Genomic DNA, 13,316 nt, shown 5'->3' with positions numbered 1-13,316 from the left:
ATGTACCGAAATATGACTATATTCTAAAACATTAGAGCGAGAGGTTTAAAAGAATACTATTTTATGTAACAATAATACTTTATGCAGTCATTAAATGTTTATAATAAGTATAAAGGATAATAAGGCTTCAAAATTAAATAAATAGATTATCTACAACGTTTAAGGAGTGTCCAGGATCATGGTTTGAAAATACAATAAAAATTCAATTTTGACCTTCGACGAGCATGTCCCCCCTTAAGTGCCGTGTGTATATACCATGTCACGCATTACACACCAAACAACCTTCTACGATACGAATATTAACATCGGTGGCTACATCAGTAACTCAAAGATACTCTTGATAAATCAAACCTTTTATGAATATTACATGCATGTTGCATAGCCGCCCTTGCACGTAGAAGCCTAGCGACAGTGACGATCGCAACCTTCCGAAACGTCACTCTCGATCTCTCCTTGTATAATCATAATATGCATGGATATTTTTCAAACTTTTGAACGAAGTAAATATTGGTGCGCTCGCCTGTCATTTTGTAGGAGATACCGGTGACGTTTGAATCTAAATGGCCGAGTCGTAAAAGTTTGCAACAAGGCGAGCAACTTGCAGCGCGAGTCTTGTGAATTTTGTTGCTAGCAACACCAAATTTTTTTTCAAACTTAAATGTCGCATTCCAGTAATATGCGGAGCTACATTTGGTGACATGTGTTTTGTGAATAACAACTACGTCACATCGACATAATATTGCAAACAAGACAAGTTTAGATGTGCTAGCATGGCTAAGGGATCATCCAAATATGACGTCACGTTTTAATTGGCCTCAAAGGGTTTGTTTAATGTTACGATTTATGGTAAAGTGGCTAAGGGGTTTGTATACTACCGTATTATAATATCGTTGACTTTATCTTTTCTGAGAATAAATTAATATTCCAAGGCGACATTTAACTAAAATCAATTATTTCAAAAATTAACATTTATTGCAAATGTAGGTCGATTCAAAAATGTATCACAATTGAGTCAGGATGTAAAATACTTTGGGGAGAAGACGTATGGCAATGAGAAAGGGCGGTCAATAATATGAAAGAATGTGTAACATGACACATGAATGAAGACAAATTCAAATCTTATTGTAAAATTTTAAAACTCATAACTATTGTTTTTTTCTTTATATTTAAAAAGCTTGTACATTTTAAAATGATATATATATATGGAAATAATATCATTGTTGGATTGAAGCCTTTTTTGATAGAATATCAATAATATAAATTACGGTTATGGTCAGGTTTAATATTATTCATTATTATCACCCCATTTATGACTTCTCTAGAGTAAAACATATAACACAGATATTTTGGATTGTAATCAATTATCTGTGTTAGTCTCTTTTATTTATATTTACACAACATTAAGTCTCTATTATATTCGAATTTAATAAATTGTGATACGTCATATTGCCATATAATTATAAAGTCTTAATTAAAAACTTCATACTTAATTTTAAACCAAAATGCAATATTTTTAATATTTTACTTTCAAAACAAAATCGTATAATTGCATGCAGAGTGTTGTGTTATATTATTTATATAAAAAATATAAACTAGGTACTGATAGTTTTTTGTCCAGGTGAAGATCTAAAAATGAAGTTATTAGTTTTATATCAGTTTTTAATTAATATACATTGATGACATTTTATAAATGTTTTTCCTATTAATCTCCCAACAGATAAATTTAAAATATTCACTTTCTAGAAAAGTGGTCTGTATCACAAACCAATACTCAGCTCTTAAAGTAATTATCCTTATCTCACATGTTCGTCAAAGTAGAGTTACGATTAGGATATTGTTTATATTATTATAGAGATCTATAATACATTAAATTTAATTTAATATATTATGATTTTATTGGGATCAGACGTGGTCAAAAAAATCATTACTTTATCAATGTGTAGTAGAATTATTAGTGTATTTTTTTTATTGTAACTATAAAAAAGTTACAGATTTAATCACAGAATGTGAAGTAACGGTTATTAAGATAATAAAGTAACGGCCTATAGTCTGACGATTTGACTACATTATTATTCTCTCTCTCTCTCTCTCTCTCTCTCTCTCTCTCTCTCTCTCTCTCTCTATTTTGCAATCCGTTTACTTTAATTATTTTGCAATGCAACGAATACGTATTGAACGAAATTCAAAATATTATGATACTGTTGACTATTCATAACCAAAATATTATGTTTTAAAATGCAATACACTCTGTCATACATTTCAGGCTTCCCTTTGTTCTGAAATGGCATCCGAGCTCCGTCAGGCTCTGCGCTGCCAGGGGAAGGGAGTGCCGGGTAGCGTCTCCAGCGGGGGGAGCAGTCGGAAGCGCGGGCCCCCGCGTGACGACGTCGCGGGCACCCAGACGACCCCCCAGCCCACGACACTGGGCTCCCCGTACATGCACTACGGCTTCGGAGGCAAGGACCCCCTCAATTGACGGTGATCCGTGACCTTCGCTGGTGACTTTGACACCGGCGGATGCTAATTACCTTAATTTAATTCCAATTCAATCATTATCAGTAAAAAATAATATTACTATAACATCAAAACATTAATAATTATTAAAAAATATTTCTTAGCATTGTTTTAAATTATAATTAAATAATAATAAAAGTAATAATTATTATCGAGGAAATTGCATTAATGAATACGTTCAATTTGAAGTATGTATCAAAATATTGTATCTCCAAAATCACAATTTTTAATTGAACATAAAAATGTTTACATAACTTGGAATGCATTGATAAAAATCTTATAATAATAACAAGATAAAAAGAACATTTATATACAACGTTTTTAAATTTTCTGTTGAATCATACAAACTTGACTTAACTAGCTTAAATGATCGAAAAAATTTGTACTTGATAGAAATACTGAATAAACATAGAATACTGAAATGTTATTTTGACATTTCATATTGATTTCCATAGAAACGTACGTATATATTAATAATTTAGTTGCTAGGAAGTGTTTTTTATGGATTTCTTCCGAAATAACTTTTCGGACAAAACAGAATTGACTGAAAATCAATTTAATTCTACTTAAAGATGGCTAAAAGTATTAAAACAATGCATTTGCATAGTGTTTTGATATATTCTAAAAGTTTCAAATGTCTAGCTAGTCGGAAAGTTAGTTAAAAATCGATTGCAAGATTTGTACTGGATAAAAAACCACCGGAAAAACAAGAATACTACCTAATAAAAACTTTGTAAAATAGCTTGGACCGACTGGACAGCACATACTCGTCTTTTCTTTTGCCGGGCAAGGGAACCACAAACATACCATCGCAAGTATTGCAACTATCTGAATTGTTATGAAATTCCGTTTATAAATTGTTATAATTTGTAAGAGGTAATAAAATCAATTCATTCAGTAACAATGAGGTATTAACTACAAGCTTGATAGATAGATTAAAAAAATAGAATTGGCAAGTTACAACACATAACTTGAACTATATATACCTAATTAACATGGAAAATTTAGAGTCGACCTAACAAAAACTTTAAAATAATACAGGTAAATAATTAAAATTACAAAAATTGTTGGCGGATTTTAAAACTTTCCAAATAGTATACCTACCTATTTTTTATATAACACAAAGTTGGTTACATTTCTAAATCTTTTGTTTATTCGATTATATAAAAACGTATGTTTTCTGTGGCTAAAAATAATAATATATGATGTTTTTATCATTGTTATCATTGAAAAATGGAAGATGTTGAAGTAGTTTTTTTATTTACATCTAATAAAATATATAACATTACTTTGATTTTTACAAGTATTGTTTTGTATTTTACACATGAACCTTTTATAAATTTATTTTAGAATAAAGTCCTACATCGTGATACACTTCCAACAGTGTATTTCGAAAACGATATTATTAATTTTAAAGTTACTTGACATGTAATTCCTGACATGCCATTAGTAAAAAAGCAAAAAAATTCAATTTTACTGAATTAAAATATTGTTACAAAGTTTTATACAATAATTACAAGGTTCTAAAACTAATGAGTTCAAAACTATTAAGAGGAGTGAGTAGCCTGGTAAAACGGTGTTATAAATGAAAATTGTTTGCCAAAAATAAAATAAATTTAATATAAATTTGTACATATAAACCACAATACTTTTAAAAAGAGCTTTGGAATGAAATAATAATATATTAAAATCATGTTTGATCATAAATATTACAATAATATGTACTAAAAATGATATTTCTTCTGCATAAAAGACATTTCAATATTTAATATGAATATATACGTAAAAAAAGAAAATAATAAATGAATTACTATTTGTGAGTGTGAAAAATTACAAGAGATATAAAACTATATTATAATATTAAGTTAATTTATTAATGCTAAATACACAATTACGATAAGGATTGTAAAAAATTAATAGGTGCGTATTTATAAAAAAAAACACTTAACAATAATAATTGTGACATACTTAGCATTTTTATCATATTTTAGTTAAAATAAAGTTAATTTAAATTAGTTTTTGTTAATGTACCTATATTGAAAGTGTTAATATAAATAAATACATTCGTATTGATTTTTAACAGCCAATCAACGTGCCAAAACATATTGATAATGTATAAAGTATTGACAAATTAATAAAAGACAGATCTAAGGTTTTTTTAATACCTGGATAATCAAATTATTTTATTTTGAGATACTCGTATTATGTTTTACATCTACAATATAGAGAATTTTTTAAAAGTGTTTTCTTAATATTCAAATAATTTTTAAATAATATCAAAATGTTGAAGCTTGATACAATTAATATTTTTTTGTATTGGTAAACTCTGTGTTTTTGATTTTTTTCCACTCATATAAATTTTAGGAATAATTTTAACAATTAAAAAATGTAAATATTATTGTAAAGGTAGGCCTAAACGAGCATTATAAAATAATTGTATCGACGATAAATTTAATTAGAAAATCTAATTAATATTGAGCTCAACATATGTGTATAACTAGGCACTTATATAATATTTTAATTGTTTATAGTTTTTAAGAAAATCATTTAGACACATAATAATATAATTACTATTATTATCATATTATATATGGCACGTACATAAGAGGCTTAATTTATTCATAGTGTATATTATGTATACGCATGGTCATATTACTAATTATATCCATTTGTTGCTAAAAAACTACAAGTCGTCACTTCTAGGCTACAGCTGGATCATAAACTCGATGTAGGTATGCTATTTTGGATAATTTTAATAATATTTATAGCTACATTAATATTTCATATTATAGGTAATTAATAGTGCAATTAGCACAAATTAATTAAAATAACTAAACGGAATATTTTATACCTATTGTAGGTTATAAAAATGTGGATACCTATTTTTATTCTACAATTGGATATCTAAATTCAATATTCTACTATCAATTTATTACGCAAATATTGTGATTTGTCGTGTAAATTAGTGTTTAAAATTCACTTGCTAACTGATAATTGAACAAACATAATAACACAACAGAAAAATATTTCTGTGATTTCAAAAAAGATGTTTGAAAACATACGACGTCCTTGTGAATTATTTGTTGAATGAAAATTGTTAAATTATTGGCAAGTTGAAGTACGTTATAACTAAAATTTTGAGTGATTCGGGTGTCAGTTTGTAATTAGTTCATAATTTTAAATACAAGAACCGATAGCTAAAAAATACTCATTAATTTCGCTGTAATTAGATATAATGCCAGTAATTAGTAAATTACATTGGCGCGAATCCAGTGAACACAGGTTCATGTCCCGTCGGGCATCGTATTTATTGAAAAAAAGATTTTTTCTAATAGGGAAATATCTGGGATGTTTTCAATGTTACGTATTTTCAATATAAAGAAATGTAAATTATTCGTTGTTTTAAAATAAATAATTGTCAATGTAAAATTTATTCAAACCAAATACCAATGTTGACTTTTTATAATCGTAGTTATTTGGTTGTAGAATTGAGGTGACGATTAATGTTTGTGATATTTTTATATTTTAATGTATGTAGTATGTGCACACAACAAAAAAATGCTAATTAAAAAAAAAAAAATAACAATCCAGACTTTTAATTAACATTACAGTACCATTAAATTGTGTTGATTAATTCATGGATAAGTTTTTATGACCATGGCGATATAAGAATATATTATTATATGGTTGAAACATATTATTTTTTGTGTAATAAAATAATTAATTTTATCAAATTCAGAGCAAGATCTCAAATATAAACTAAAATCATTATTTTTGTATGCCTTTCTTTTAGTTACAGTGGTTAGGGAAAGATCATATAAATCAGATTCGACTCAATTTGTTTTTTTTTTCATTCAAAAGGTAAATCCATTTTTTTGTTATTTTTGTACATTTTAAAGTTTAATTATTATTAATATTAAAACTTTTTTCAACCGTAGTAATTTTGCCCAGTTATTGATGTAATTAATTATTGTAATTCACAATAATTGTTTTGTAAATATGTTTATTAAAAATCACTATCGAATAAATAAGTACCTAACATAAGATTTTTATTTGTGTTGATATTGTTAAGGTTTTAGAAGCATGGAATAGACGGGGTAACTATAATTGTTTCAATTTTCTAAGAAATCCAAAATTATATTGCGTTTTAATTATTGCAATTGTACAATCTTCAAATTATGTACCTATTAATATTAACTTGATTCGCTGTATTTTGATTTATTACGTTATAACCCCCAACGACCTGTATTTACGATTCAATTAAATCTATATTAAATCAAATCATTATAATATTATGATTTTTCGTTCATATAATTTGGCAACGATGGTTTGTTAATAATAAATAACTTCTAAATAAATTATTATTTTACAAATATAAATATGGCGGCAGTTTCAGATTTCACAGCGACATCAAATTTGTTATCCAATAAAGTTTAAAAAAATCGGTTCAGTTCGGTTATGAGGAATACAGCGGAAAATACATTTTGAAAATAGCCGATATACTGGATTATTCGTTAGGTTAACCTAACCATACCTAACCTATTCCAACCTAACCTAACCTAAGCTAACCCAAACTAACAAATAATAATCCAGTAGATCGGGTATTTTCAAAATGTGCTGTATTCCTCATAACCGAACTGTACCAAAAAATCTTTTAGAAATATAACTAAATATAATTGAAAACCTCAGTGCAAAACAGCAACTAGGAATGTAATAAATTATTGATCTACATACCGAACAACGTATTACGTGATACTACTTGAATATCTCACCAGACTAGTGTAACAGGTATGAATGGATCTGTATCTTTATAACATACTGTTTATATTGTATGTATAATATAAAAATTGACACGGTGAAGGTTTTTCGTCTTTGAAAAATGACTTCGTGCTTTAGTCAAACCACTAAGAATCTTTACCAAAGAAATATATCTTCAGGTATTATTTTTCCATTTATCTTCTCCTGCATGATTAACTAAGGCACTGTGTAATAATATGTTTAGCTTCCATTTTAAAGGAGGCGAATTAAATCGTGCAATAATTTTTTTTTGCAGCCAAGCGGTTTTAGTGGAGCATGGAACAGAAAATTAATATTTAGAAATTTCGTGAGTCGGGTTAACTATTCTATTTTATATTTATTCACAATATATAAAACCACTGGAATTTCTAAAATAATTCTATCAAGATTTTATTATGATTTTATTTTTTTTTATTTAGCACGAAAATAATTTTAAACATAAATACCTTAGTATACATTTATATCTTTCAATCTGGTTTCATTATTTTTGTACTAGTGCAAAAAAAATATTATAGGTACTAATTCGTCACCCTACTTCTGATTATTATTCATAATAACAAATGTATATGGTTGTGGTCAACTTATATTGAGATGTTATACCTCCATAACATCGTATTAACCATACACTAACCCAGTCCGTTCTGTTATGTTACGTATTTAATTTTGTTAAATAAATCTTTTATTTCAGTTAATATGTACTTACTTTATCCTAGCTCTACTACCAAGAATCTTCCACAAAAATAGCAAATAATGGTGAGAAAATATTTATAAATCTATTTATTATAATTTCAAAATCATTATCTTTATTTTAAAATACTGTCATATTGTAAAACTATTACGGTAACAAAATGTGACAACACATGACAGAATGGTATTTTGTTAACACAGTAAGATAAAGGTTTAATAGATGGAAATAGGATGACGAACTATTTAAATAATCAATTAACGATCTTCCAAATTTATACAATACGCTAAAGTTTTGTTGAGTATATGAATTAAATTGTATGTAAAAAAAATATTATAGGTTATTATTAATTATTAAAATCTACATAATTTTCATTGTTTCCTTATTATTAGAAAAATATTCTTATTATATTGTTAAGATGTGAGAAAATAAAAGTTGTAAAATATAGTTATGCTTGTGACACCTCGGTTATGTAAGGATTAAAACTAATATTATAATTAAATTAACAAATTGTGTAGTTTATGTTTGAATGACCTCAATATTAAATATTAAAATTATAAAAAGATTTGTGGATAACGGGCTTTGTAAATGACGCCGAAAATATTATGAGCATTTCAAATAAATATAAGTGTTTCGTATGAACGAATTTTTATTTATTAATTAATCTGTGTTCTAATGATTTATAATGATTGATAATACATATTCTTTTAATAAATGTATGCGTGTTAGGTCACGACTACTCGTAATAGAGAATCTTATTAGTGGTTTTAGCTGCAGATAATATGGTGCCCATTGCATGATAAATAGGGCATGGAAAATTTACTGGGAACAGCGAAGAACTGACGAATCGTGGTAACGTAATAGACTAGGTTTGAGCGGTACTCAATCATTGTGACTGTGGTGTGATAATATTAGAGTGTAAGTAACTTTGTGGGGAATGGCAGAAAACTGGACACAATCTCAAATTTGAGGGTAGGTAATTGACAAAGGGCACTTTATTTTCAAACAAACACATTTATTTCGCAACTACTTTATTATACATTTGACATAATATGGTCATAGTTATTTAGTTATTGTTAAAATTTAGTTTATTATGTTTTCTATGCTGTGCCTAAGATATTTTTGACTAATTCATATGTTTAATATTTTAAATAATTATTTTGTAAAACATCGATTTTTATAAAAATATAAATGTGAATATCTTGAAATCCTTTTTACGAAGCTTACAATTTGAGATATTTTTAAGATAATTTGCAATTTTAACTGTTTTATTTTATAAATATGTATCTGAAGACATTAAAAAGAAACATATTTTAAGTCAAAGATAAACTTATTAAGGTATGGTCCCAATATTGAAGCCCGATTTGATATAAATAAGAAGGATTTCAAGTTACACATATTATTTACGTTTTTACAAAAATCTATGTTTAAATATAAAAAATATTAAAACTATGAATTAGTCAAAAATCTCTACGACAAAACATAGACAACTTAGTAAACTAAATTTTAATATAAAAATATGACTATTAAAGTATATGTAATAATAAAATGGGGTCCTTTGACAAATTCACATATTTTATAATTTGTAAGTTTATCTTTGACTTAAAATATTTTTCTTTTTAATGTTTTCAGATACATATTTATTAATTTATACATTGAAGTTAAAAGACCCACCAAACCACACCCGGTCTTAATCGGGCGTATCACGGGACCCTGCGTTTGGTGTGAAGCATCATTTTTATGACTGTATATATCTCAAGAGCAGTGCCTCAAGACTAAGATCTTCACGTTGGCAGTATGACACCGCAAATTTTCTAAATGCAATAAAATTGGCTTTTGTGGCGACTAGGTCGGACTGTCCGATGGGGCCAACAGCTGGTTGAACCGACTTAAGCAGCTCTTCTCTTTCCGTACACATTTTTTGACATTCAGAGGACGTGGTTATAATTAATACAGTTGTTATTGTAAATTATCAAAAATTGTCTCAAATTACAAGCTCCGTATTTTTCCACTAGGTGCCTCTGGTAGGTAAAGACATCGCCTTTAGACATAATTTTCCATACAATGTTAATTCCTATAGTTTATAACCTGCCGAGTTTTATTTTGAATAGAAAACAATATCAAGGAAATGTACGCAAACATTATTTTTATCGAATGTAGATTGATGATGGAATCTAAAAAAAAGAGTTTTAATCCGCTACAATGGTTTTTAAAAAAATGTGGGAATCTATCGTCATAGGTATCACTAATTTTAAAAATAAAGAACAATATCATTACATAATTCTAATTAATTTATTATATAGGTGTTTATTATATATAAAGACATCTTAACACTATACTGTTTTACCTATACCTATCAATTTTATTGTTACTCTATGATGACTAAAATCCACCAAAGACAAGATTTTGTTATTATTAAACTGGATTGTTCCACCCCTGCATGATTAAAGTTAGACGTACCTATTTTCAGTTATTAAGGACATTAACGGTATGCTGAACTTCATCTACTTAACTTATACAATGACTATTAAGTCTAACCTTGACTAAAATATAATATGACACATTAAGTAACTAATATAATTGTGTATATTATATTATTATAAAAGGTCATATATCTGTATCATTCAATATAAGCATAATACTATTTTTTATTACTAATGAATTTTCACTTCAATGGAAAATACGTAGTCCGGGAAATATTTTTTTGCGTAGGTTGGAAATATTTTGAAATCATTCTAAATTATTCAAAATGGTGCCAAAAAATTAGACAACACATTTCACAATTTTGCAATTTTTTTCTCGGAAATAATCCATTTTTTTTAGTGCTGGCTAATAAATCGCATGCCTATGAATGTTACGAAATATACTGCATATTATTATCTACATGTAGGTACATATTAAAAGTATTTTTTTAGACTCTTTACTTGGGGTTGTATTATATTGATACTATCCGTGGCTTTATCCAACTGACATTCTCTTAGGTATGCTTACATCATATTGCAATATAAACGCTATACGATAGGTATCTATATTTGGCTACGTTTTTTTCTGACTTATACACGGTGTAAATGAAAACTTTGCCATTCTTTGTAGTATTGAGCTATGTTTCCTTGATAACAGTGATAACTGTCTTAGAAATCAGGATAATCAGAACACCAGACAATGTAATAAATGTCTGTGACTGATAGATGCCGTACGATATGTGTTGTTGGCGATTTTACAAATCGTTATCTAAGGAATAATCAATGATAAATATGTCAGAGAACATTTCGCGTCTTAAGAGCCTTCGCAATTGATACCACTACAGCTCCACTTAGTTGTTATAGGTAACAGATGATGGGACTGTTACAACTGGACGCCAGGACAATTGGGCGCCGCACTGTCAAATGAAATAAATAGACGTTATACAGAAAGTAGACGAGGAATTTATTTACCACTAATAAGTTTTAATTCATATTGTTCTTAAAAAATTCAGTTCTCAAACACGCCTCGCGTGTGGCCATTAGATACATATACATTCACTGCTGACCAGTTAATTACCACATTTAATTACCATGTTAATTGCTACACACCAAGGGTATATATAGCACTGACCGAGTTGTGTTAATTAACTGTTCAGCAGTGAATAAGTTAACGTAGTGTGTTTTTTTTTGTGGATTGAAAATTATTATGCTTGAGGCTATATATAAAAATAAATGAGCTCTCTCATCGTTGGAACTTAAACATAATATGCATAATTAAATCATTATTTACCTGTGCATAATATTTAAATTCTCATCAAGTATTAAATAATAATTCAAATATAAATAATAATATTAAAAAATATATATTTTAAAAATATCTATAATAATTCACGAACGTCTATATATTTTTGAATTTGATTCGATTGCGTGGCGCCAAGTTGTCCCGGCACCGAATCGTCCTAAACCCCAGATGATCGAATAATTGATAGTGGATGACCTCCATAAGGCGAGGATTCGAAAAGAAGAACATCAAACATAGAGATGTTTTAAAAATTGCTGTATAATTTCTTTAGATTTAAGACTACCAGTGCCATCTCTGAATTTTAAAATAAACATTCGCTCAAATTAAAACAACAGAACAAACTAATTCATTCATAAAAATAAAGATATACTTCTGAGAACTATTTTTCAACTGTTTGCCAAAAGTATTTGTATTTTTTCCTTTATTTTGTTAACTGTATGGATAGGTAGGTATACACATATTTAAAAGAATGGCCAATATTTTATTCAGATTCCGATCGCAAGTAGTTTAACATTAGAGATAGTATTTCTAAGAAATTTGCTTATAATGAATCTCCCAATACTTGTATTTTTTAAATATTATTTGAGCCACATGTTTGAGATGTCACAGTTAAAAACTATAATTAGACATCGGGCACTTGGCCAAACACCAGGCGTTTCAGAAGACAGTGTACAAAATTTGACCTGGTTTGATTATTAGACCAAAAATAGTTACAACATAATTAAGATGTTTTAGTATCTATTGCATTTCTTTCTTATCATAATAATTTTTTACAAGAAGGTAGTTAACGAAGTTTCAAAAACTATATCTTCTTCTTTCATATTTGTTATCCAAGATTTCCCCCCGTCTGTTTTAAATTAGGATGGACTGCTTAGTGCTGAGCCCAAACCAATCTCTGATAGCGGCGATCTTGTTTGACGCAAATGACGCAATCAATTCGTCAAAAAATTTAAAAGGGGCCTTTAAATAGTTTGAAATATTTTCTATTCTTTGAAGAAGAGTCGTAAAATCATATTTTTTCGGCTTTTGTGAATTTAAGGGAAGCCAGCGGAAAACAAAATTTGAAAATAGCCGATATACTGGATTATTTTTTAGGATGGGTTAGGTAAAGTTAGGTTAGGTTAGGTTTTCATTTTTGAATTTATTGAACAAAATTGACGCTGTTCCCGCCTGGCTTCCCGTAAACAGACATGTACCAGATTTAATATAATAATAATCTTGTAATAAGACCGCCAGAGCCGATTTATTAATGGTTTGAATACAATTTAATAAAATCCTCTCATCATGCTGAGAGTAAAGAGACGACGTTGGACCTGGCCAGAAGAGAATTATTTCAACCTATCTTTCCTGTTCTTTAAGCCTACCAGATTCCGGCGTCCTGGAAGGCAGCTAAATATTATCTATAAAGTGTATACGGTGGAGCTATGGGATGCTGGTTTGATCTGGAAGATGCAAGAAGACTGGCGAGTGACAGGGTTTCATGGAGGCGCCTCGTGGTGCCCGTATGCTCCAACTAAGAAGCGAATATGGCCGAAGAAGAAGAAGGAATAGTATT

The sequence above is a fragment of the Rhyacophila brunnea genome, unplaced genomic scaffold (assembly GCF_057557595.1).
Source record: "Rhyacophila brunnea isolate RB1 unplaced genomic scaffold, BYU_Rbru_1.0 scaffold_14, whole genome shotgun sequence".
Taxonomy (NCBI): domain Eukaryota; kingdom Metazoa; phylum Arthropoda; class Insecta; order Trichoptera; family Rhyacophilidae; genus Rhyacophila; species Rhyacophila brunnea.
Note: the sequence above shows the minus strand (reverse complement) of the source record.